General features: G+C 42.6%; 1 protein-coding gene across 1 annotated transcript in view; it reads right to left on the bottom strand.

Annotated features, from left to right (window-relative positions):
• The window catches only part of LOC105674045 (Linear Ubiquitin E3 ligase), a 238462-nt gene that overhangs the window by 139277 nt on the left and 72003 nt on the right, over positions 1–27182 (bottom strand). Inside the window, exon 5 of the mRNA XM_067354964.1 lies at positions 2969–3050. The gene's annotated coding sequence lies outside the window, so the exon portion shown is untranslated. The remainder of the gene's footprint in view (positions 1–2968; positions 3051–27182) is intronic.

Genomic DNA, 27182 nt, shown 5'->3' with positions numbered 1-27182 from the left:
AACAATGTAAAAAAATTAAAGAAATCAAATTTTGATTTATAAAGTAAGATGCGCGCAATAGTACACACATGCCTCTAGAAATTCATGAACATTGTGCAATTGCGCAATTATTCAAGATTAGATCCAAAATGTTCGTATAACTTTTAATTGAGTATTACGTTAGAAATTAGATATTAATGCACTTGTCGATACGCCCATCTTGTATGCATATACTCATATCACATAACCGTTTACACGCGCACATAACCCTTTATGCGCACACAAGCAAGCTGCAATAATATCTGCGAATATTTGCCAAGGCATGCATATTGTTACGCGAGAAAATTACGGCTGAATAGATAGAGATAAAAGCAATGAGATCGCAAAGCGCGATCGGTGAAACGCGTACGCGATTTCCGATTTCGCAATTACTCGCAGTGAGAGCTATTATGTCGCGCGGCGCGCACAATCAAGTCGTCACCTTTTAATCATTATAACTTCATCGCGGCTCGCGGCCGCCGCGGTATGTAGCTCGAAGATACACGGGGTGGCTCGGGTTACGTGCCGCCTCGCATTATAAACGTCCCGCGGCGACCAATTTTGCGAAATTATGGCGATCTCGCCGGCGGGTAACGCCGAAGTCGTGGAAACGGGCATTAATATCGAGCGCGCGCGCGCGCGAGCAAACGTTTAAAGGGCCGCCGCCGGTTGCGCGACCCTTTCGCAGCCTTCTTATCGCATCTGCACGCCCGCCGGGATATGAAGCTATCAGTTTTAAGTCGAGGTACGCTCGCCCGCGAGACGCTCGGCGATGCGGCGACGAAGTTTGCGAACTTTGAAATTGATATTGTCGGGTATGAAGTTCCGTTTACCGGGCCGCAATCTTTTTTCCACCGCACACGGCTGCACGCACGCGGCGCCGCGTCTCGTAAGGGACCCAAGTAGCGTTCGGATAATATTGCGGCGCGCCGGTGCGAGCGGACGGGCAAGAGGAGGGCAGAGACGCGAGACGCCTTATTTATGCGGCCAAGGACCGCGGGCTTAAGTGCAACAAATCGATTAGCGTGGGCTTTATCTTCTTTCCGCGTTTCAACCTCTTTCCCCTATTTTTTTTCCCCCTTCTTTTCTAGAACACCGTTGAAACACGAAAGCGAGCTACCAGCCGCTAGCGGGGCTCGTCGCACGAGCTTAGAATCGGGGCCGCGCGGCTCTAGATACAGTTAAGTACAAAATGTGGTAACGACGGGGGCGGCAACGCGATTTTCCTCCTCGTGCTACCACAACATTACCGTGGCGGCTCCTCCCGTATCCGTAGCGAGATACGGCGCTATCGGTTTTAAGTTGACCGTGCGTCAGATATTAGGCGGCCGCCCAAGTTGCCGAGAGTTTTCGCGGAAGAAGAAACCGCTCGGACGTGTCGTTTTGCCTTAAAAGTCCGATACACTGCTTGCGGGTCGATACAACCTGCCGCACCGCCGTCACACCGCCACCGCACATAATTCCGTACGTAATATCGCGACAGGCACGCGGCTACTAAATTCGGAAACTTCGACAACTTTGAACTTTGCCGTTCGCCTCAGCCTTCCGATCTTCCGCGAGATACGTTAGGGATACGTTGCCATTTACGCGAGAGACGATACTCTCATCTACGATAATGGAAAGTATCGAAAAGCAAACCCATCCCCGTGTGGTCCATCGTCGTATTTCGTTACCCATTGTCTTATCCTTGTCGGATTATCTTACATCTTTTAATTTGACAGATTTTCTGCCTTACACTGGAGCCTCTTAAAAGTCAAACTAATTAATTCTCCACTTGTTGTAAATTTCTATATTCTTCTTTAAGCTTTATTTTATGGAGCTGATCAATTTTGCTTCTGGAAAATATATTTGTTCAAGTATTTTAATAAAATATTCAAATATTTAAAAAAGCGTCCTACATCGTTTGGATCGATAGCTGAGCGTCGGACGTCTCATTAGTGTACTGTAATTTTTCCAAAGATTTTACAAAGTCACAGAGCAACCATTTAAAGCACAAAGCGCAAGGTGGAAAAATAATACTGTGAATGGGAACAGCTGTACGATTGTTACACATTTTTCTTGCAATATACACTTTGTACTTTGAAATTACCTATTTTTCATCGTTGTGTTGATAATTTCTTGCACTTTTTTATTAAATTCAAACTCAGCCGCACGATCGTTTTCGTTAAGCATAATCGACAAAGGAGCTGCCTATTTCTGATGTCGCGATAAGTGTAGGTGTTTTTCTATCGAGAAACAGATCTACGCTGCGCCCGGCTCATGCTCGGCTCGCAGGTAATACGCCCGGTATATTTTCTTACATCGCCAACTCGAAACTGACTTTTAATACCGCTCTCGACCTTCTAATGCTTTTTACGTGGCCTGCACGGCACTACTATCAGCGCTAACAGCGAGTTATGAATACGAACCTCGGTTTCTAAGTGCATTAAGTATGCGGCTCTGATAAGGGCGAAAGAGAGATTAAGAGAGTACATAAGGGAGTCGTAGGGATGTGATACCGCATTTTATGCGCCGACACTAACGATTTCAAATGAGGCGATAGGATGAGGAAATACGGAAAGACCGCGTGTAAGTAAAACCGCGTATACGATGCACGCGCAATATTGTAGCGAGTACACGGCGAATTAAACGGTACATTTCTACCGTGGAAATTCCTAATTTATAAAGCGTACAGCTGCGGCGAGAGACGCCGCTTTCCAGTGCGCCGGGAGAGTCGCGTGAAACGTTATTTCACGGATTGTCGCCGGGACAGATATCGCTTTATTACGGACAACGACGGCGTTCATTGACGCGAAATGGTTTTTGAGAGATATCTCGATGGGGCGCCGTTAATAAAAAACCAATGCAGATGAAGACAAGGAATGGGCTCATCGCGAGACCGTCTTTTTTTCTCTCTCTCTCTTTCTCGGCAGCAACGAGATCCAATCAACTCGATAATTCGCACACTCACCCTTTTATCGATCCCTGGGAAGATAAATGCCGCTTGCGAGTATAATCGACCGGTCGCTTCTTATTGCCGTTGCATGAAACATCTGTAACAAGAACGAAACGGACATCAGCACGATCGATTTTTACATACATTTGACAAATAAAATAAGATGAACTTTGCCCTCTTTCTGAAAAAAAAGTATTTAGCGTCAACTCGCGTTAGAGAAATATCTCTAAATCTTCAAACAAGTTTGAAAAATGCAATCAAATCTGATTTATTGAATTTAATAAACTAGAATTAATTTGTATATTTTTATTAATCATGAAAAAAAAAATGTGTTTCAAAAGATTAAACAAGTTAAGAAATCAGCGCCAAAGTCCGTTTAGTAAAAAGTAGTCGGTAATACGGCCGTTATTAATTTTACGAGCAAACGTAAAATACATCTGAAGATTGCCGAAGAGGTTGAAAACAAATTTCTTGCATGGGCGGCGGTTGTTTCTTGGGCGCCGTGGAAAACACATAAATATCCGTCAACGACTTACTCGCGCGACGAATATTTAAGCGAGATACTTTCTCGAACTTCGCTTCCTCGCGCGACGCTTTCCGTCATTTCACGATGGAGGAAACGAGCCACCCCTTCCTGGAGAAAGTTACGGGCGACGTCGGCGAGAACGAGACTTCGCGCGAGGTAAAAGTAGCAAATTGGCCGTTTGATTCTCGATCAATCAGACAGCGGCGCCATTTGCGGCGCTAACCATATCAGTGTTCCTTATTCCCATCACGCACTGCGAGCGCTACAACGGCGAAATGGAAATCCGTGTGCGGAATTCGCACGGGATCACGTCAGAAACTAAAAGTTGAGGCAGCAATATTACTACGCGCGGCGTAGACGAAGTGTTGCCGAGACGCTTGAGAATCGATCTAGTTTGCCCCAAGTATTGTGTCCCGAATTGACGTTTGATTTCTCGAGCGTGGCATACCTCGCACGTCCACCTCTTCGATGTCCTTTATTAAGAGCTGGCGCGCTCTCCAAACACCATGACATCTCTGCTAGTTGTTGAAGCCGAACCTAATTGCACAACGGGGAAGAAATGTTAATTTGTAACCTAAAATACATTTTCTACTAACCGTGAGCGCACGTGAGCCATTAATAAAAGTAAGTCGGTCATTAATAAAGTACACTTTCGTGCCGGAAGATTCAAGAAGTACAACATAACTAATAAATCGTTTCTTCTTCATTAACAAAGGCGAAATGCTAAGAAGCTCGTTGGAATATGACCAAGAGTTGCGCTCGGAATTAATTAACTACCATTTGCACTTTGCTGCACTAGTAATATAATACGTGATGGTATCGTTGAGAAACTTCCGCAAGATTTTGTTATTGATACATTTGTAAATATACTGACGCAATTCATGCCCTGCACTTGGTAATTGCGTTATCTTGCGCAATCTAAGTCATAAATCTTCGAAACTATTTTGCTGCTCCAGCTGACAGAATACCAGCGCAATCGTATTTTCGTTGTTTAACAAAGAAAGCGCGCTGTTCGAATCTTCGATTTTTTAATCTTAGAAGATGCTCCGTGATATTTTTAGAGATAAAACGAGTAAAAGGCCTTTGAAAAGGCTGAAAGGGTTAAACGCAAAAGAAACTTGATGCAATCCACCGATTCAATAACTTCCATCTTGCCTCGCCCAGCGCGATGTCTGGGCTAACCAAACGACTTCAAAAGACCTCGGCGAGGGTGAGAGAAATCGCAGAATCTTGCGACGAGGGCTTTTTGGGAAAACCAGAGTCAGCATGTAGGACACTTCTGCCCGGTCGAGAAAGTCCTTGAACCGCCTAGAGTCCATGGGAGTCGTAAAGTGCCGCGCGCGCTTCTCGAGAACGTGGAGAAGTTAAGATGGTACAACGTAGAGATAAAACATGTACCTCTAACCGTGCCGCACGACGTGCCTTTTGATCTTGACGGTCCACGGCCATCTTCAAAGGAACTCGTTCTACTTGCCAAATGATTCTTTCGCAATATATATATTCGCTGTGTGCTTTCGGCCGCCAAAAGCCATCGCCCGGGTGCAATTAAATTAATTTGTTCGTGGCATCCTTTAACCGCACGCTTCCATATATTTCGCGTGATCGCGTTGGACCCTTTCGGCAATTGTGTTTGATATGTTATTTAACGTTACAATCGATACAATATTGTATCATACAATAATGCAACGCAGTCAACGGATTGAATTTCTATTATAATGATTTCTGCGGTTACAATAGTTAAAACAAGATAATTCTTTTTTTATACATTATTTTACCTTAGTGCGTGCTATTATCGTGAGTTATTTTTCAAATTAATTGTCGAGATAGCGCCAGATCGTGACTTTTCTTTCAGCAAGTGCATTTACGTGGCTCAGAGATGCCGAATGAATACTATAATGATCGCGAATGTAGACTTGCAAATGCGTCTATGCGAATAAATCGATTACGCAAATTGCATGTAGGTACGCGAAAATGTGGAAACTCGCGTTAGTGGCACATACGCGAACGTTACCGGCGCCGAACTTGAAAATTACAAGCGCATCACCGCACGCGTACCTCCGCGCGTGTCTAAGCGACCCTCGCTCGCCGAAGGCGCTAATCTCGAGAAGCGTCGCGTGAGACGCGCTCCTCTCGCACGCGGGCCGCTGATGTGAAGAAGACGTCACGCGGCGCATTCGCGAGAGCGTGCCGAGGTGGCTCTCATTCCGCGCACGCGTCGCGTCACAACGAAAGGAGCGAAACGGAGAAATCCTCCGCGCTATAGGGGCCGTCGGGGCGAGCGGGGGAGAATAAAGAAGAGGATTCGCGCCCGGCGGCCGCGGAGAGACCCCGGTCGTTAAAGGCTCTAAAGCGTTTACGGCGCCGTGTTTCACCGGGCAGCGATGTGAAACAGTTACACAATTATCGAAAAACCATTACGCCGACGTCGGCCGAGTGCTAACGGTACGTGTGTACCGACGCGGGAGGATGCGCGCTCGTGGACGCCTAGCACACGTGCGCGAGTGTACGTGCGTGGTCCGTCCCGAGCCGGCCGGACTCGCGTAAGCAGACGAACTCGTGATTTATAACTCCGGCTCCTCGTAAATATACGCGCGACAATATATCTCCCGGACTTGTCGTGAGAGAGAGCGGCCGCACTTTTCGAACGAGTTTCCTTTTCCCTTCCTTCCCCCCCGATCACTTCGCTCTACCACCCTCCTGCCCCCTGCTACCGTTTTTTTCTCTTTCTTTTCTTCTTTATTTCTCACCGGCGAGAACGATCGAGAACGTTGACGAACGGAGTTCATCGGGCACAACGGTCATCGGCCAGAGGACCGATCGGGTTTACGATCCTCGTAAAATAAATCAATAAGCGCTGTTTTAAGGGCCTACCGAGCGTTACGATGCCGGGTTTGCCTGCCTGTCTACCTGCCTGCCTGCCCAACCTCGGGAAATGATTTCTTTTTCTACCCTTGCCGCATCGATGCCTCTCCATCGGGGACATCCGATTTTGCGAGAATCGTAACTTGTTTCGTATATATTATCGCCGGTGCGTCGTAACGACATTCCCGTGAAGGTCGACGCGTCAATATTCTACGGATTTCGCCAGGATTTTTAAGTCCGAGGCGATCTGGAATGCGTCGGTGTGGAATTTTTGCCGACATCATTGCGAATATTTTATACGATTAATACGAGAGTACAATTAGGTATTCTACAGAATCCTGTAAGGATGATTCGGCAATGACGCGGACACGCCCTGGCGTTCTAGCAGAATCCTTGACTCAAAGGAATCAAAGTGGACAACTAAGTGACCAGTTTATTTACCGCTCGCAGCCGTAAATCGAGACACGCCTGCAACATGCCGCAGAGTAAATAAAATGCACATGGAGCTCGCGCTACGCCAACTCCTTCGTCGTCGATAAATATTTATAACCACGTAAGGGCCAACAAGGTATATTATGTTTAGTCACAGTCGCAGAGACGTCTTGAAGCCGTCTTGACTCTAGTTACGTACATATTTGTGCGCTATAGCAACGCCCGGGCCACAATGGTTATACGACTGGCTGTAAATCTTAATTCTCGTTGCATTTCACGGATGTGCGTCATCTATGGGATCCCTTTCGACTTATCTTTACTGCCCATAGAAAAGTGTTCTGCTGCGAAGGTGTTTTCGATGCGCTTTTCAAGGTTCAACTAGGTTTCCTTTTGTCACCATCCTTTCTTTTTATCACGGCAATAATTCACCTGAAAGTGCCGAACGTTTACACGTTATATAAACTCTTAACGAGAGACCTTTCCGATGTAGATACACAAAACGTAACAATAAGGTGGTAAAGATATTTAAAAAGGTATAAACCTATTTTGAGAAAAAACTTTCATTTAACGTCCGTACTTATATTACACTCAATTGTAGCTCCAAAATAATAGAAAATATTTTTTATTTCCTTTTCACCGACCGATTAATTCTATAGAAAGCGGTATGAATTAAGCAAAGGTGCGTATTATGAACTTCGTACACTTCAATTTTAGCTTGAACTTTTTTCTTAATTTTAAATTATAATTCTAGTTAAATAGCCAAATGGTTGTGGCAAATTCTCGAAGAAACGTTCCTCGCACACAGCATCGTACCTCATAGAGTTAATTTAGTAACAATCAGTCTTGAATCGCGGCCGATGCGCAGCTGTCGCTCGCGTTGGGAATCTATCTCGCGAAGCTCGCATCCTGTCAGGCGCGATTTACAGCGGCGCGCACCGCTGCCACGGCGAAATAACAGCATCCAATTACAGCGCCTCGTTTGAGACAAGTGTTAACGCTTCCATAAAATATGCGAGCCTGATAACCGCGGCATGGTAACGAAAGAGTTATAGCGACCCCGGTGGTGCTAAGAACTCACCCACTTGGAAACAAAACGATCCCTTCTTGTCGGACAACAGCGTGTAACGATCGAGAGCTACGCGCCCGCTCGCGGTGAGCCCGTCTGCCTGTGAAACGATAATCGACCGTACTCTCGTGTCCGTTCGACCGATACCTGTTGCGCTAATATTTTGAGAGGCCGCGAATTAAACCCGATACTACAAGCATTAAATCGGCGACGTGTCGGACGCTAACGAATGTCTCGCGCGCACGGCGCCTCGTCCGCTCCTCCGTCGCGGAGAGGCGAGCCGCCGCTCGACCGCGTCATTTTATGTCCCTTAGCACGTTTCTATTAGCACATCTCCAGCGCAACGGCTGCGCAAGCCGTGCTGCTAATTTATGCCATGTCTCCTTGGCATGCTACTGCAACGTAGAAATTTAATTAAAAGTGCAAAGCGTAATTAATAGAGCGAAACCATATTTATGATACGTCTGTCGCGCGTGCAGCCTTCGCCAGCGCGCGGCTGCTGTTAATTAATATTATATTCAATATATTCAGTTTTAATTTATCCTCGAATCATGACTGAGGTATTATGAAAATATTCGTGGTCATGTTCAACGGCACATTTAAATCCAAAATTAATATCCCGAGTTGTATAAATATCACCTGAATTAATACCTGATTAATAAAGATATAATTATTCTGGCGCGGCAGTGCCATATTTTACAGTCCTCAAAAAAATCGTGAGCCTCAAGCCGATGCTGATTTCTGAATTTTAAACATCTGAATATTAAAAGGCACGAGCACAATCTAAGTTTCAAAATTAACTTAACTCTTGTTTTAATAATGAGTTTTATTTCAAACTAAAAGTTTTCGAATGCGACGTATTAATCTGATACTAAATTTTTCGAGAGAAAAATTGATTTCAAATTTGTCAAGGAAGTTGAAATAAAAACACGTTTCGAATATCTTATATAACATATATAATGTCTTATATCTTATATAACATATTCTCATGTTGCGTTAAACACGTTCTTCGCCGAGAGACCTCCTACATGTCGCACATATGCGTGCTCCGTAATGAAGTTACACGCGCTTGTTTGCTATCCGAGGTTTGCCAAACCCCACTAATCAAACCAATTAAGGGTTAAGTCGAGCTGAACATTCATGAAGCGCAGCTAACGCAAGGGCGCGATGCAATTCATCTCAGTAAGCAGAATGTGCACGGTTTTCCTGTCAGATCCGCACACAATCTCGCGTCACCGTCACCATGTATACGTGTGTCAACAATTTATAACGAGAAGCCGTATCTTTCGTCGCTAAGAGAAATTGATTATTGGCCGTTGTTTTTCCTCTCGCTGGCGAATCAAATTTCACGTTTGTAAATCACGGTCGGGTTTAATATCGCAACGGCCGCGCGTTGCACCGGGCGGCGTGCAGCAAATAACCTCCTTTTTTTGCTCGCATCTCCCAAGCACCCCCTTCCGAGGTCGCTGCCACCCACACTTCACCGCCAGACGTGCGGACACCCTCGCGTTCGCATGCACTTTTCATGGACTCCGATCGGGTTGATTCCGATGAAGCGAGTTTTCAGCTGCCGCGATACACGGAAATGAACTTTACGCTGCCGATTGCCGGAATGGGGCATTATTCCGCTTCCATTAAGTCAATCTTCGTCGTCACGCGGCACCGGAAGCGTATGGAAATCCATTTCGCGTTAGGAAGCGCGAAACTCCGAATTTCATCAAATCTCCGTGTCTTTCGTCATTTGAATAATATTATAATCGAGTCTATAATGTTCCTGGAGGACGTCTATTTGATATTCGAAAAGAAATACTTTTCGCCATGTAATTCCCAAATTACCTTTCTCTCGCACACATATATAAAAATTTCACGTGAGAAAAAAAAAATGAATATATCCCTACAAGATCACAATAAAGATAAACGTGTGTTCATAATAGAAACATAATCATAAGTTTCAACTGTGCAAACACTTTTCCACAAACCGACATTTAAGCACAGAAATGATGACAAATAGGGCCGACTAAAGAGCGTAATAAAATATAATTATCGTAGTAATCGCATCAAGATTCTGGACTGAGAACCCCTGATTCATTGCATATGTGCCAGCACCGCCTCGTCCATTCTCTCCGCGCGCCGTACGCTCTATTATCCTGTTCCGTGACAAAACGATATAAGACACGTACGTAGTCACCTACTATCGAAGCTGAAAGTCTGCGAGCCCGTGACCTTCAAGGTTAACGACGCGGCGAAAAATATAAAGTCGCGTCGATAAACGATATACGCCAACGTTCACCCGTGGATGGTTTAATATTAGTGTGCCCTCGTCGACTCCGCCGTCGTATCTGCCCGCCACTTTTTTGTCGGTCGATTAAGAGCTGTGGCGGCGATCCCGACGGCGAGGTCTGAACGGCGATAGGGGCGTCATAATGATTAAAGTGACATAAGGCATTTATAAGGCATAAGACATATTGTTTTCAGCCGGATAAGATACGAGCGAAAATTCAAGTGCGCACGCCATAGGCCGCAATACAGAAATCAATAAGTTGACGTTGCGTGAGATAAAGTTTAGAACTGTGGACAAGTGCAGAATATCACAAAATAAATATGCTGAAATATTAATGACAGGTTAATTGACCAATTTTGAAGCGATCTTTCTTCGCGCAAATTTTATAAAATATTACTACTTCACTACGACTTTATAATTTTGAAAATTATATATAAAGACGTCTTTGTGGACAAATCAAATATTTGTCGAAACCAAATTTACTTAAAATTGCATAAAGAATACAATTGCATAATTTAAATGTAATTGTTTTAATTTAATTGTTTAATCGCTCATCACTCATCACGTGAAAATACTTAAAAGCTATTCGAGCTAGCATTTCTTGAACATTCTTTTGTAATCTGACATTAAAATATGACCTATTTATTTTGAGAATTCTTGCATTTAGGCGTTATGCAGAAAGGTATTAAAGTATTTGAATATAGTACATATTTGAATATACACAGTTGCGTTCAATCGCACGTAATAATGGTAAATTTAATTATATTGGCAATAACATATCATAAATATCAAATAAGTAATGTTATGAGCGCACTAACAACAATAAATGAATATAATAGGAACTATTTACTGTAAATTTATGTATGCAATTAATGACGATGAGAAATCGAAGGCTGCAAAGTTTTGCAGGGCAATATTTTTCACACGTGCATTTAATTAAAGCAGAGTAAACGTGCATAAAAATTCCAAACTAAACTGTGGCTTGTGTAAATAAGTATCGCTATATATTCAATCGATTATAAAAAAACTTTTTATAACTAAAATGGTACGGCGCTGGCTATTCACGCTGCACACACCCGTCTCGTAGATGCATATGTAGTAATATATGTTTACATAAAAGAAAAATAAACAGTCTATCGAATACAAAGCTATTCCTGAATAAAGCTAGGAGAAAATAAAAAAAGGGGGGAATTGCTGGTATAGTCAGATTTTAAGAGCCATAAATCATATATTAACTGGAAACGCGTGCAAATAAATCTAGGTTATCAGAGAGAAGACAGTGAGCGTTTTATTCTCCATGAAATGATTATATGAAAAATAAGCAGAAAATGTCGACTGAAACGTGAATTATATTCGTGCTCCTTTAATCGATTTATCGCCTGCGTCGCCATTGCGCGAAAGCGTCCTGTGCGAGTTTAGTTTTAACGACCGACACCGCTAATTATTGCGCAAGCCGCAATTAGGATCTAGATCGTACACTTGATAGAACGCGGTCGATCGTTCGTGATTTCTGCACTTGCATGTCCTGCGTAAGCCCATTCGTATTTATAGCGGCCGCACGCTCCAGTGAACATTATATTGTCGCGAACAATGAAACCAGTTCGGATAAACGATGGAAAGGAACTGAACGCCCTTGTGCGGATAACAGCGTTTCTCGCTCGTGTAAAAGAGATCTCGAGGCGAACGAAGTAACCGAGGTAAACTGTATCCAAGTATTTTGGAATATCGATGAGGTAACTTGAAGAAGATCGTCGCATGATTAAATAGCATCGTCGCGATAAAAATGGTCATCGATACATTTAGCTCATGAATATAATCGATAAATATATTATATATGAAATAGCTTGACATTATAATTGGCGGAATAGGCATCTGACAAATGGTTTTTAATGTACGTATTTGTATACTGTAATTTATGTATTCTCGTTACACGAAACGATGCTCGCCGCAACGCGCTGCTAATAGAATGAGCCGAAAAAATATTATATTTTTCGCTCGCTATGACTGCCATAATTTATCGCGCGCCATCGTCGGGGCCGTAAATTTAAATTTAAATGCGCGACGTCGTCCTAATGCTGATTCGCACCGACTTCTAATCGTCGCGTTTAAATCACGACAAATTGCTCACGGAAAGGAATCGAAAAATAAACCGACTACAACACTTTCGCCGTACGCATGGATAATGCACAATTCATATTGTATCAATTAATTTATATCTTTTTTTACGTCAATGTCAACATTTCAATTTCGAAATGAAATATTTGGCTCATTATAGATGGAAAAACATGCCGAATAACGATTATTGTATTAAGATACGTACATAAATGTTTTTAAAAATTCCTGTAATCCCTTGTATGTTAAAATGAATATATAAAATTTTAACATACATACATTATAAAATAAAATTTTAACAAGGATTATAGAAATTCTGTAAAACATGTTTCTAAATGCAAATCAGAAAAGCGGATTCCTAAATGTTAAGTAGAAATCGATAGTATTCATAATAATTATTTTTTTTATAAACACTATGATATCTCTCGGAGAAGTAAAATCATCTAAACGCTCGTTTCATTCCATCCCGTGATTTTAAAAAGTTAAGAAAGAACAGCTGGCCATATATAGCCACGGATGAGTCGGCGTGTTAAAGAGCTGGGCGGACTCAATGAACGGTTGACGATTTTCAACAGCTCTCCGAGCGAGTGTCAGAATCACTCTCTACCAAATGCTCGCGGCAGAGCAACAGGGGAGCGGGTGCTGACTGCGCGTTTGATACGATGAATGTAGTCATTGTTGTTCTCTGCCATTCACGATACGGATACACGCGCGCGCTCGTTCGGAGAATCGTATTCGTCTGTTCGGCAAATCAGCGTCCGTGATAACGCGTTAATCGCACGTCGATGACGGGTTCAACGATGCGTCGTTGTAATCAATGTTTGGGCTCAGTTTATGTCGCGATTAGAGTTCGTATTTTGGTATTCACAATTTGAGATGTATGTCGAACATACATGTTTCCAGATTCTTGCATTCGCACGATTAAATTAATTTATCTCGATGGAACACTTGGCGCATTCTCTTTTTTGCAGTTTAACATATAAAGTGATAAATCTCTTCTTGAGAAAAACTGACTATTGACCGTCGTAAGTTAAATTTCCAGAATTTGTACGTATCATTATTGTCATAAATCAAACACTTTGACTTTTTAATCGGCGCTTTAATCTTGAGAGATAAGATTACGAAACGTGAAACTCGATATTCTTTATGTTGCTTCCAGAATAGCATATAGAAAATATACTTTATCATACAAAACGTCTATTTATAAATGTCCACATGTCAGCAGAAAATTAAAAAAAATTAAAATAGATAAAAATCGCATTTTTAAGCATTTGCGTTTTCCGCGAATAAAATGATATCATATCTTTCCTTATACATCTCAGTTATTGTTGAAATATATCATACTTCATTTTACATTTGTTAGCTTGTATGATATGCCATTTTTCATATTTTTACCAATAATAAATATTCATAAAACAATAAGTACTAATGATTATTGCTATTGAAAAAATACTGATCCGAAATGATATCTTAACATACTTTGAATCTCAATATACTGCGAACACAATCAATAGAATCAATTAACATATATTCTTGTTTTGTGTTCATTAAGTGGATCATAATTATTGTGCGACTTGAATATAATGAGAACGTTCTATCGCATGCTCCGAACTAGATAGCGTAACAAAATACATAATTAAGGCAAAATGGCATCGCACATATCTATCCTCAAACTTTCGTATATCACTCAGCATGCAGAAGAAGGCTTTTCTAATCCTCATGAATGCGATCTTTGTTACGGCACGGCCATTCACGTTGATTGCGCTTGTATGTCAGCCAGAGAACCGAATTCTCGGGCTTGACCGACGTACCATCATAACCTGGCAATCGGGTGATAAAAGGGGCATAAAAATATGCAGCAATAATCGCTAGTCATCGTGATGGTATCTATATTATGTTGACAATAACACGTAGACGTTGATTCGCCAACATTCAATAGACATTCTTTCCTATAAAATTGCCCGACGTGCGTCAAATAAAATGAATCTATTTAATATTATCCGGAACCTTCCCCCCCGTAAAGCAATATATTCCACGGGTAAACTATCCTTTTCATAAAGTGTGTATTTCTTAAAAATATTCTCGAAATTTATTTTCATAAAAAATAAATTGATCATAAAAAAAAACAATTTATTTCTATTACTTTATGAGAATATTGCCGAATGTGATAAATGCTTTAACTTTATCATACACGATTTCTTTTATGTAGTTGTAAATGATTTTATAAATTCAATTGAAAAATAAATTGAGTTTGAATATTATGTGCGAAAGAAAAATACCATGTTTTTAACAGTACCGCAATATAATAAGCAAGAACTGAAATTAAATATAACAAACGATATCAACACTATCTAGTTAATAAATATTAATAGAATGCGATTATTGCAAATGTTAAAGATTATATTTACATCACGGAGTAGATTTTTTTGCCGAAATTTATGACAGTAAAGGCCATAAATTCGTACAATGCATTCAGTTCTCAGATTATTAATGGCGCAAACTTTATATTTTTTAAATACGCATTTTTGCCATAGGCGCGGATTTCGACATGCTAGTATACATGCCATTATTTATTGTACACGAGTGGTGCAAAATTATTTATTGTCCAATCGCGAATGCGTAACTGGATCCCAAGCCAAATCTGGGAATGCAGGCAACAGGAAAGAGTATCGATACATTCGGCTTATCCTACAATTTGGTTGGCATTTCATGAGTTTTTATTCCTTTGCATGGCTTGCCCATAACATATACCTTACGCTTTATAGTTCTCCCATTATCGACGATTTATCGCCTCGCGTAAAATATTAAAATTATCGTCCATCACACTCCACGTCATATTTTATCCGCTCAAATATTAAATAAATAGGTTCATTTTTCACCATCAACTTTGTGATTTTTTTTTTTAAGCAATCGTATGGGTGCATGTCATATGTACGATTGTGTAAAAATATTGAGAGATCATGTGTAATCCATACTTATTTGCACCATCTATATTTTAATTCTTTTGCGAGGTACCTTTATTTGAAAAACCACTATTTATCGAAAATGTGTGTCACTATATTATGCATATTCTAGTAAAAATTTCTAGCACGTTTACAAAACGCAAGTACGTATGCTCTGTTAAACTTTTCTGTTGTCATATATGGCGCAGCATAATGTGTTATAAAAAAAACCAGCGCAAAACACATAGACGCTTTTTATGATGAATTGTAATGGCACGTATATGTCCCATTTGTCGCGAAAAGTTAACGCTTTAAATGAGAATCGATGCACATACGCATATACTCGATGCATCAGCTTCAAAGTCCGATGTAACTTCAAGGAAAATATTTACGCTACTCAACGCAGTAAACAGTACTATTCCTCACGCAATTTGATTTTAACTGTAGCCGAGTTCTCCGAGGATAAGAGCATGTTTGAAGGTAACCCCGAGGCAGTTCCGAAACTGAGTTTCCATATTCTTACTCGGGAGATGCACTTTCCGCTATACAATTTGAAGGAGTGGACGAGCGTTGTTTATAAAGTCGTGGATAGACGTTGCTCTCACAAGTATTACACCGCGCCTCTAAAACCAGCACCGCAGAGCGACGGCACCGTGCGTTCATTCGTTCGTCAAATATTCAACAATTCCGGGACGCGACGCATTTGTCTGACGCGTTTAGCCACGTGAGGTGTAACCGTACGGTTACATCTTGTCACGCCGAATGTATGTCGGCGCCCGTTCGCACGGTGCGACACTCATCCCGAATGTGACGAATATTTGCCGAGTGAACGCATCGTTTGGAACCGCCTTCACGGAAAATGGGCGCATCCGAAGCGCAACGTGCGCGAATTGGCCACGGCAGATTTACGCCTTCCGCCCGTGAACGCGACAGACTTTTCAATGAATTATTTAGCTATTATTATTATCGGCTCTCCTATACAAATGATACCAGATATCATTGTTCTCGATAGCCATTTTTTGCTCGCAAAGTTCGCTCGTAACATTGCGATGCGGTCGTAACGCGAGATTATTCGATACCGACGCAGTTATGCATCGCTGCGAAAGACAAACAAACGCATTTCACATTTCAACTTTCCATCGACCACAATTATCGCACACGATTCATTGGTTCATTATTCAACGCAACGTAACCCAAGAATTTATGTTGCGCTCTTTTTAAAAGATTCCGCTTCAAATTGAAAGATTGACTAAATTAAAAGCAAATTTTATACGATATTTTAAATTTAATTATTAATTCGACGCGCGGATCGTCTTTTGTGTCGTTCCGGCTTCGCGCTTCCTTTTGCTCGTCGAAATTAGAGATTTTTCGCGGCGACACGAATCGCCATTAATTAATTCGGACAGAAAGCCGCCGAATATGGGGATCGACCGCTCGCGCACGCTTCGTCAACAAAGAGAACCGGGCAATTAATTAACCAAAGTGGCTCCGGTGAGGCAGAGGCATTGTTGCAGACGGCGACGTGTAGCCGGCCATTGTTGCTGCTCGCGAAACAGTCCTGAAACCGCGTCCTTGTTTCCGCGTCCTTGCGCCAATACAAACTTCCTACGTGCGGCCGAAACGTACGTGCCGTCTCGGCGCTAGCCTCTCGTCCGACCGACCGATCGCTTTTCGCAAGCATTGTCGCTTGCATAGTAAATTGTCCGCTATCAATTACAATTCGCGATTTATCGCCTGGTGTAAAACTGTCGTTTTATTACAGCGGCCCCCGCGGCTGTCGCCGTCGCCGCCGCCGCCGACGCTATCGATTATCGCGACGGATCGGCGCGAGACCGTAAAGGCCAATTTGCGCGCAATTATCCGCCCGCGATTACCGTACCACCCGTGCGATTGCTGCGAGATAAGCCGCGTTTCATTTGCCGATTTCGTTTGCGTCGATCGAAGCCACGAGGATCATCAGTCAAGTCGCGCCGCGGATACTTTGCGATTATGTAACGGGATAAGCGCGCGAGATACGCTAACGAGTAATGAGGATTGTGTAAGTGGAAATTGGAATATTAATAAGGGCTTGAGTAATGGTTCAATGGAGATGGATGGCGTGTTTAGTCGGGCGGTCGTCGTTATCGAGGCATTAAGTGAGATCTCGAGCCGCTTACGATATTTAACGTCGCTCCGCGTCAGATCGACGTTAATCTCGGAAAATTGCGCTCGTGGAATTACGCGAAGGCACGTTATTTCCGTCGGAAGTGCAATTATCGCCCGTAGAGGGCACTGCGATTCTAATTGTAGCATGACATCTATATTTAGCGCGTAAAGATGCAACACAGAATACATGCGGAATTAATGTGTAACCTTTGAACTTTCGAAATATAAAGAGATACATCGAAATGTCATAATGATATAAATTTACGCGCAACACAATTTATAATTATACATATATCTTCGAATAAAAATTCCGCACAAAAGAAAGAAAGAAGAGTTATTCAGTTTTCACGTTTAAAAGTTCGGCGAGAAACTCTAAAAAAGTATATAATTCTGAATGAATTGTTACATTGAGTTATATTAAAAATCTTGTACACTTATTTTAATTACGGACTCCTGACAAATTTAGAATCGATTTGTCATGCAAAATTTAATTAAACGCCTTTCTTCTCTTTAATTTTTCACATGTATTAAAAAATCTAGCGACCAAGTCTCAAAATAAAAAATTCTATACTTCAGGAAATTTAATTCTCTGTAGCTTGAATAATTCCACAATTAAATCTGTTTAAAAACATTCGCCAAACGGATCAATACTAAATTCTATTCTCCCGGTAGTTAAAGGTAAACACTCGTTTTTTGATGCGCGTCTTGTATACATAGAATATTTTTCTGATCAAGAAATTGGAGGAGAAATGCGAGACGTAAAACGGCAATTCGAACGCGCATATCTAACGCTAGTAATTTAATCAGTGATATCGTGCAACCTCTTGACAGTATTCGCTACGAATTCGAATACGTCGAATTACGCCGACGGGATAATTTGGGAATTCCATCGAATCAAAAAGCAAGTGTAGATCTCGAGAGAGGAAGAGCCGGCCGACCGAAAGCTCTCAGGAAACCCGTCCTCGCGCTTAAGCAAACGCGCGCGCGAATGCTTGGTGAGCAAAAAGTCGTGGATGCGCGGAAGAAAGTCCCGAAATCGAAACGGGAGGATTCGGAATTCGAACGAGACGAGAGGAGCGCTCGGGAGGAGCGATTCTCTTCCCTCGTCTTCCCTTTTTTCCATCGAAATGAGATCTTGCTAATGCAACTGCCGGGAGCGCGCGCGCCGAGAGGCGACGGAGAGAGCGCGGGGGCGTGAGAAGGTGGGCGAAGGTGAAAAAAATGTAATTACACCGGGGAATGATAATGAAGTTTACATTTTAATAACCCGCCGTGTCGCCAGATGGTCCCGAATGCAATATTAATATCTCCCCTCGCTGCGTTTACAGCTACTATATACGCGAAGGCTGCTGAAGGTTCGTCCGGCGTGTGAGAGGACGAGGCGCGCGCGGGCGTGCAAGTGTGTGTGTGTGTGTGTGCGCGAAATGCGTGCGCGCACCCACACGCTTTTGCACGAGAGGGAAGCCAAGGAAACGTGCAGCGAAAAACCCGGGAAGAAAGAGAAAGAGAAGGATAACAAGCGGGATGGAGTGCGCACGGAGAGAGGTGTTATTGCGTTTCGCGAAGAATGCGGACCGCGGCGTTATAATATATATTCGCGGGGCCGCGCGCGGACCCCGGGCTATACGTCGACACGTCGACACACAGGCGCGCGCTTCCCGCCGACGACATGAATCTAATTTATAAGTTATGAGTCTGTCCGGGGCCGACGATTGTCCCTCCGCATTTTTTTACTCTGCCTCCCCGACCAGTCGGGAGGGTCGCCGGCCGATCCCTCTCGCTCTCATTCCTTCTCTTTCTCTCTCGACCGAGTTTCAATTTGCAACTGTATCCTGCGCTACGAGTCGTTGCCTCGCAGTAACGAGGCAGTCACATAGCCGACAGGCGAGGCTCGCCCGCTCCTCGCGCCAATCAGTTTTTGCATGCACAAGAGAGAGAGACGAATACGTCGGATGCTCGTAATTTGCTCCATTCCCGTGGTACGAGTCGCGATCTCACCTAGCCACGTTAATAGCATTCGGATCTACTTTTTTCCCGAGAAAGATACCGATTCAAGCTTGGCTTAACAATTATCGAAATTGTCGATAAAAATGGTTTTCAAGCATGACATAACAAATATATTCTCTTTTTTTTAATAGAAAAGCGACGTATATCTATAAAAAATAATAGATATATTTTCTGTATAGTATAATCGTCTATCGTGTATAAAATAAAAAATTGTAATCAGTGTGATAAAACAACTGCGCAAACTATTTTCATAACTTCTTTCTTTCCAAGATCCATTAGGCTGCATCGCTGAGCTTAATTGAAGGGTACTAGAAGGCAATAAAAGGAAAGAATATAGAAGAGAGCCAATTAAGAGCTCCTTTTAAAGAAAATTTATTGGACCTAATTATCACTCTTCCGGCTATTATTAAATAATATGTTTATTAGATAATTACTGTACATATATAAAATAAAAATAATCTAAATAAAAAATTTGTTTTCCAAAATTGTACAAGTAAAAATTATATGTACACATATACGTATATTTTATATACATACCTACACTTGATTTTTACTTTTATAATTTTCGAAAACGAATTTTCTATTCGAATAGTTCTTCTCACTGCAATATGATATCATCGTATCGACAAGTGTTAACTCACAAATATCCAAAATACTACTAACGTTTCAGAGATTACGTAAGATAATGCAACATTAACAGACAGTAACACTCTTTCTAAGTAGCGAAGTCCTCTTCTGTCGAATAAAACGGATCTCTGCACGGAGCCTCGACCAAGCCGAAACATGCGCAGATATGCAAATCCTCTTTTAAAACCGCTCGCGATCGCCACTCAGCGTCCAGTCCACGGCAATGCTCGAGATCTCCACGAGATCAACCCTATCGAAACAAGCACGCGCGAACGGTCGGTCGGTCGGTGCCAAGCCGGAAAAAGGCAGCTGCACGCGATCCGGCTGCAGCGGAGCGGAGAACTTCCACGTAGGTGTTCTCCCGCCGGATTTTCCCGTAATTATCGAATCTCGTCAGCGAACCGGAAGAAAAAAAGGCGGGTGCAGCACGACGCGTACGGGAGGGGAAGGGAGGGGCCGGCAAGAAGCGCTAGTTGCGAAAGTAAATGGCTGACGGCAAGAAATAAGTGCCCGGAATGATTAGAGAGCCGGGAGTGGAAGATACCGTTCATTAAGTCATTTTGCACAGTCGAACCTCCGCCCACTCCGGGCGGAGGGCCGTCGTGCCGAGGCCGCCGAGACAGGCGAGCAAAGCAAACTGACTGCCAACTCCCTTTGGTAAAAAAGCAACATTAGCTTCGTCGAGCCTAGCGCGGAGACTCCTCGCGTGCATCGCGTCCTCCTCGTCTTCTGCTCCCGGCATAAAGACCCCACGGGACCTATAGTGGCAGAAGAACTATCTTCGAATCGCGTAGACCATCTCGCAAAGAGCGGAACACGGCGTGCATCGCGTGCGAGCCTTCGGATCAAACAAAGCAATGATGCAATATCTCGTGAAATTATACCGTTAAAGTCTTCACAAAGAACGAAAAGCTTGTGTGCTCAGGGAATTAAAAAAAAAAATGAATTTTTTGCCAGAACTTATGCACGCGTTTTTATGCTAAAGCGCATTAATTTTGATAATAAATTTGCAAAATAAATTAAATTCAGAGAAGAAAACGGCAGTAGAGAGAGCATAAACATTGATACATTAATACAGTAGTAACGTTAATTACTGAGAATGTTTATTTTTGCACTGTGGCGCGGGAAATTAAATTATTTTATATTTTGATTATAAAATTATGACGCAATTATGACAAAAGGGAACGCGGAGACCCAATATTTAAATTAGAGGAACTATACGTAAGCAAGAATAATGTATAATTCCTGAAACAATTAATTGCCACAATTATGCGTTTTAATAATTATAGTCATAAAATATACTATAATTGGTTGTAAAATGTGAAAGGAAAAAACGTTACAAATTGTTCCATTTTTCTTCTTGCAAACGGGTGTGTTTTCATCCTTCTTTCTGCATAGATAAAGCAATATATTAGTATATATATATATATACATAGGGTCTCGGGCTCCCCGTATTTCCTTTCGTTTACGAATTCTTTGATCAATTTGAAAGCAATCTTTCCATAATAGAAATTTTATTGAACAGCATTTTTTGACGCCATTTTATAACATTCGTCTTTGAAGATCTCCGTAAGTAATCTTCGAGTTGAAGTTGCGTTAAAATGCAGCTAACATTAAATAAAATAATTATAACAATTTTTATTATTTATTTGCAATACTCTGGAATAATTTTTATATGTCGACAGATTTTCGATTGCTTATAACTTAGAAAGCATTGCTGTTTTTTTTTTTTTATATTTTTAAGGTAAAGTTTACCCTCTTTTTCTATGTTGATCCAGGAATTCATACATGAAAGAAAACGGGCACATCTGAGAACACCATATATATTCTCGTTTAAACTCTTTGCTTACTCCGACCTTTCCGTTTTTTTACGCTCCAAGTCACATAAATTTATTTTGGACCTTATGAAGAACCCTTTCCATCGGCGAACCGTGTTGACGCTAATTAAACGAGCACTCAAAAGTTGACTAACCATCAATTGCAGCTCAGCATATTTAGAACGACTCCTCTTTGCAATATCCGGCTAAATGAGGATTATCGCCACTCGAGTTCATAACTAATATTTGAAATGAAAAAAAAAGTGCTACGCATTAATATGACAAAGGATTTGAATTTTCAGAATTCTGCAATCACTGAGTTCTGCATATAGAGAGGACTTCTGAGAGAAAAATAAAAACGTAATTTTGTAGAAGAGAAATTTACAATTTAACAAGAAGACTAAAAATAGATGATTTAAATTTAAGATCAAGATGATTCAAATATTGATTTGCATTTTTGGAATTCATATTCCGAAACATATTGTTGCAGCGGCGAAAAGGTTAAAGAGACGTAATTTATGTGCCAAGTAACATATGCGTTCGAAGAAGCGAATCAGGGAGTGGGGATGCTGCGATGTGTTGCTAAATTTACTTAACGCCTCTGCGAAGGTATAAAGTATAAGGGGAAAACTGAATTGGAATAGAACGGGGTAGAACAGAGGATATTAAAAGGACGTTTCTGCAAAACATCGCTTTCGACACTTTGTCACGTCGTATACGTATATGCGAAAAATATTTCAAAATAAAATGTGATAAAATTAAGTTTCCAAATCTTCCAAGTCCTTAAATAAATAGGAAAGGAACACGGTAGCAAATTATATTAGTTGAAGAGTGTCACTCAACTCGTCTGCACTAGATTAGCAAATATTATCCAGATTTACATGTAACATCCGCTCTAATTCCTACTAATACGTTTATCTTGTGCGCCAAAATTCCCCAGCGGTTCGCCTTTCAAGCTGGAGTGTACACTTGTATATTAGGATACGAACCAAGATACTCAAGGAAGGAGACGTTCGGCAATTTCGCGAGAGAGAGGAAGCTGATAGCCATTATCATATTCCGCACATATCATATCAAATTTATGGTTAATAAAGGCCGATCGGGTAACAGGCCCCTGGGCCTGCCGCGAGCCCTCAGGTAGAATTGGGACCCCTCACCCTCACCCCTCCCCCCCTCCCCTCCATACCCGATTCTGTGGCGTTCGCCACCATCGAACGTAGTTGGTTTGGCTTTATAGTCATGGCAGTTGGCAGTAGTAGCAATTGATATGCGCTCCATTGATATATGGGAGCATATTTCACGATGCGGACCTGCGAGCTCTCCGAGTTTGTTATCTCGCGCTACTCTCTCTCTCTCTCTCCCTCTCTCTCCTTCGTACTCTTTTTTTTTTCCCTCTCGACCGAGCCTCTCTTCGCTCTCTTCTGATTCTTTTTCTCTCTCTCTTTCTCTCTCTTTCACTTCCCCTCTCTTTGTCTCCCTCCTTTCCTCTCATTCTTCTCTCACAAACTCGGACCGGCCGGAGATCGGGCGCTACCAATAAGCGCGGTGAATTATGCTTACCCTTTGTTAAGATCCTTGACGTGTCTTTGATTGGAACGAGCGGGGGCAGCCGGGCTTAACGGGGGAAAAAAGTCGCCGGGCGTGCACGAAGATACGGGGAACCTTTGACCACGGCGTCCAGCTTCCGAACATAATGACTACGGTCGGACAAAATTTACTTTCTAAGCGGCCGTGAACGCGGGACCCCGCGCGGGATATATTGAGTCTTTATCGGTTTGTTGGTTCAACGTCGACGGACTTCAACCGCCGCCGCGTCGTCGCATAACCGGAAGAGTTACGGCGCGGGATCACGCTGTATATGTTTGCATTGTTTCCCGCAACGACAGCTGAAGCTCCGGGCGAGAGAGAGAGTTACGTCGTATCCTTGAACCTCGACCTGTGCAAATGGATCTCAACTTTCTCGCGCGTACAACAATCTCTGCGAGACAGAGAGAAAATTTAAAACGCCCGTCGTGGCCGTACACGACGGCTTCTTCTTATGTAATCGGCGCAACCATGGCGCAAAAGCGGTGCGACTCATAATACGCCCAGCGTCCCGGTTCTCTTGTTGGACCGCTTCGTTATCTCTTTCAATGCTGCGCGCGTTTATATGCCACACTTATGTAAATTTGCAAGCAAGAACATTAAACAAGGCCCTCCACAGTTAACAGTTGTTGCGCAACAGTTTATTTCTGGCACTATATATTGTATATTAAAAATATTATCCAAAAATATTGCAGAGATCTTTAATAAATTTAAAATCAATTTCTCCTCGCAATAAGCTTCGAACAAAATTTCTATTAAAGTCGATATATTAATTGATAAATAACATTAATTCACTGTTAAAGTTTAATGAAAAAAATATTCTTAACATGAAGTGGCTTTACGATTAAACAAATTGGAAAATTATTGCTATTATATAATAAATTTACCGAGAAATCTATATTTAAAATATTTTTTTGTAGATTCGCGACATCTTGTATTATGTTAAGTATTGATTATGCACTTTCGTTCAAGATTCAAAAGGCTCGTATGTACATACAATTGGAGAAATTCCTGCAGACGAGACCCGACGCGACTGTTTTAAATTGGAACCGGCACACGGCCTCGTTCGCGGCGTGGCCGAATGACTTCGCGCGCTTGATATATCACTGTATTTCAATGCGGCGAAGATAATTCGATCAAAATGAGATACGGGAAACGTTTTATCGGAATTGCTAACCTACCGAAACATCGCGCGCCCGCGCATACACTCCGCGACCGCATTGAATAAATTCATGAGTTATACACAATCGCCGATAAATTATGTTTTCACTTCGTTGAGGCCTGTGACGTATGTTTGAGCCGAACGGCCGAAAGGTGTCCATTGTTTTGATGAAAAATTACCGAACGGCGATTTTATCAGCGGCCCGCTGTTGCGCCGATAGTGGCCCGATTTAAAACGAACAATGGGGGATGCTCGGCTAAAACGTCTGTTATAACGCCAGTCAGCACCTGGCATTTATTTTCTTTTTCAGTCGTAATTTTCGCCCGCCGACGGCGGAGTGAACCCTCAGTCGCGTGATAGATCAAATAACGAGCCGATATTAATAGCTCACTTTACTAATTAGGCGGCGGGACTATCTGTTTCATATCATTCGCCGCAAAAACCGTTGGCTCCCTGTCGTCTCGCACGAATTCGTAGAAAACATATCCGAGAGCTTCTTCGTGCCACACAGTGTCCGCCAACGTCACGTCCGTGCGCACGGAAAAATGTCAACAACTATATCGAGCGTGTCACGCATTCACGGAAGGCTTATCACCAGTCCCAACTTAATTATAATTGCCATTCTGTGTTAGCAGAGACCATGATAACATACTTCCGTATTCCACATTGTCGGTGAACGCGCACGAGTCGAGCTCAGATAGTTTGACTAAATAAAAAGGAAAAAAAAGGGAAAAAACGTATTATTCTAAATGGACGTAACTTGTAAAGTTCCACGCTGTACGTGTTACTTTTTCTAAATGTGTATACAAGCACTCACATACACGCGCACACAATCGATAATTGCGCATCTACGAGCGTCATATGAATATAATGAGACGCGTATATTTTTTTTCCGAAACGTAAATTTAATTAACGTAGGTCAAAGTAACGGTGAAACATAAATTTGCGAAAAATCAGATGAATCCACAATTGCATTGTCACGCGCAATTTTAGCTGCCTTTGTTCAAGAGCAAAAGTAATCTTGCTATTGTTCTCGTATTTGTTCGATAAACGAGTACAAAGTTAGTTATTAAATGGATAAATTGTTCTTCTTTTTTCATTTTTCGCTTTTGTTAGTTTCATGCAACATTTTTTTTGTTAACTGCTCAACACGAATCTCAATTCGTTATGAGATAGACATGGTTTTTGAAACAAAAAAATTTCTTTTGTTATAAAATAGTTAGTTTCATAGAGACGAATTTGCTTCTGTAAAATTATATTTGAAAAAATCTGCAGCTTTCTGACAAAAATAAATGGCCAAAAATAAAATTGCAAAAATAGTAATATGTCGAGATCCATTTGAACTGATTAAAAGTTTCCAATACTTTGTACAGCGCGGCTAATCATTCCCGGAAATTCTAATAACTAGTTTCAACAATCACGTGATGGAGAGTGCCGTGATAAAAGAATTTACGACTCCGTAACTCACGATTCGACTAATGGAGATAACAATGCGCAACGCAGTAGCACACAGGGACCACGGAGGTCTGCCGCGGTAGCAGCATGCGCAAAGATATCACGGCCTCGGCGCCTCACTTAAAACTTTGACGTGGTTTTCGTGAGAGGAACGAGCCCTTACGAGGACCGGCGGCGGAGCGATAGCGCTCATGGAGGAACGATAACGCGCGCGTAGGGGTCATTTATGGGATGAACTCGGTTCGAAGTTAGCGAAGGGAAGAGAGGAACCGGGAGAAGAGGCGGTGGTAGAAGAAGAGCGGGTTTGATGTGGCGTTTAAACCGCGGCACCGGAGGTGCACCCATTAAATCAATGGATGGCCCCCGACCTCCCTTTGCGGCGAAGAAGCTTCAAAAGACGTTTTTGCGCTCGCGCGATACGTGCCCCGCGCGGAGGGAGAAATGTTCTATTCGTATCGACTGCTCTCTACGAATCGAAAAACCGGCTCGGATCCGATCCGGTTGCTTCATTCGGTGATTGCCTTCCCCGGTTTAAAAGTAAACGCGGACAGAAGAGCGCCGGAGACGCTCCGAGGAAGAAACTACGGAGTTACACGGTAAGAGGAAGGGATATGAAGGTAGACAGCAGTCGCGCACTCGACCGGGTCGACATCGCAGAAGCCGGCCCGTGGAAACCAAGAGAGATAAGAAAGAGGATCGGGCGAGTGAAAGCGCAACGGCCGTGCGGAACCTTCTCAGTTCCGCTCTCCCGTCGGATGGGATTGTCGGAAACAGAGATTTCCCGGTTTGTCGACGCGTCACGGGGTGTCGATTCGAGGTAGTCAGCCGTCTCCCACGGAAATCGGTCAACGGGCGCGGATCGAAGGAACGAGCGCGACGAATCGAAACGACGACGACGACGACGACGACGACGGCGACGATGGCGACAACAATGATGTGTGACGAGACTCTCTTGCCTCGTCGAGGAGTTCACGCCCGTCGGAATTGATTAATTCGGCCGTTATTACGCGCGTACTGATCATACGACAAACGGTCGCGGCGCATGGGTGGTTGCGCGAGATGCTTGATAAATCATTCCAACGAGTGCTGCCGGGGCCCGGCAATTTGCCACCGAGCTGTCATTACATCCGCCGCACGAAAGTATGAATCATTCGCGCGCGGCTCGAATGTGTATCGGCTCGTCGTGCGCCCGACGAAAAAACGAAGAAAAG

The sequence above is a fragment of the Linepithema humile genome, chromosome 5 (genome assembly GCF_040581485.1).
Source record: "Linepithema humile isolate Giens D197 chromosome 5, Lhum_UNIL_v1.0, whole genome shotgun sequence".
Lineage (NCBI taxonomy): Eukaryota > Metazoa > Arthropoda > Insecta > Hymenoptera > Formicidae > Linepithema > Linepithema humile.
This window is presented reverse-complemented; position numbering and strand designations above follow the sequence as displayed.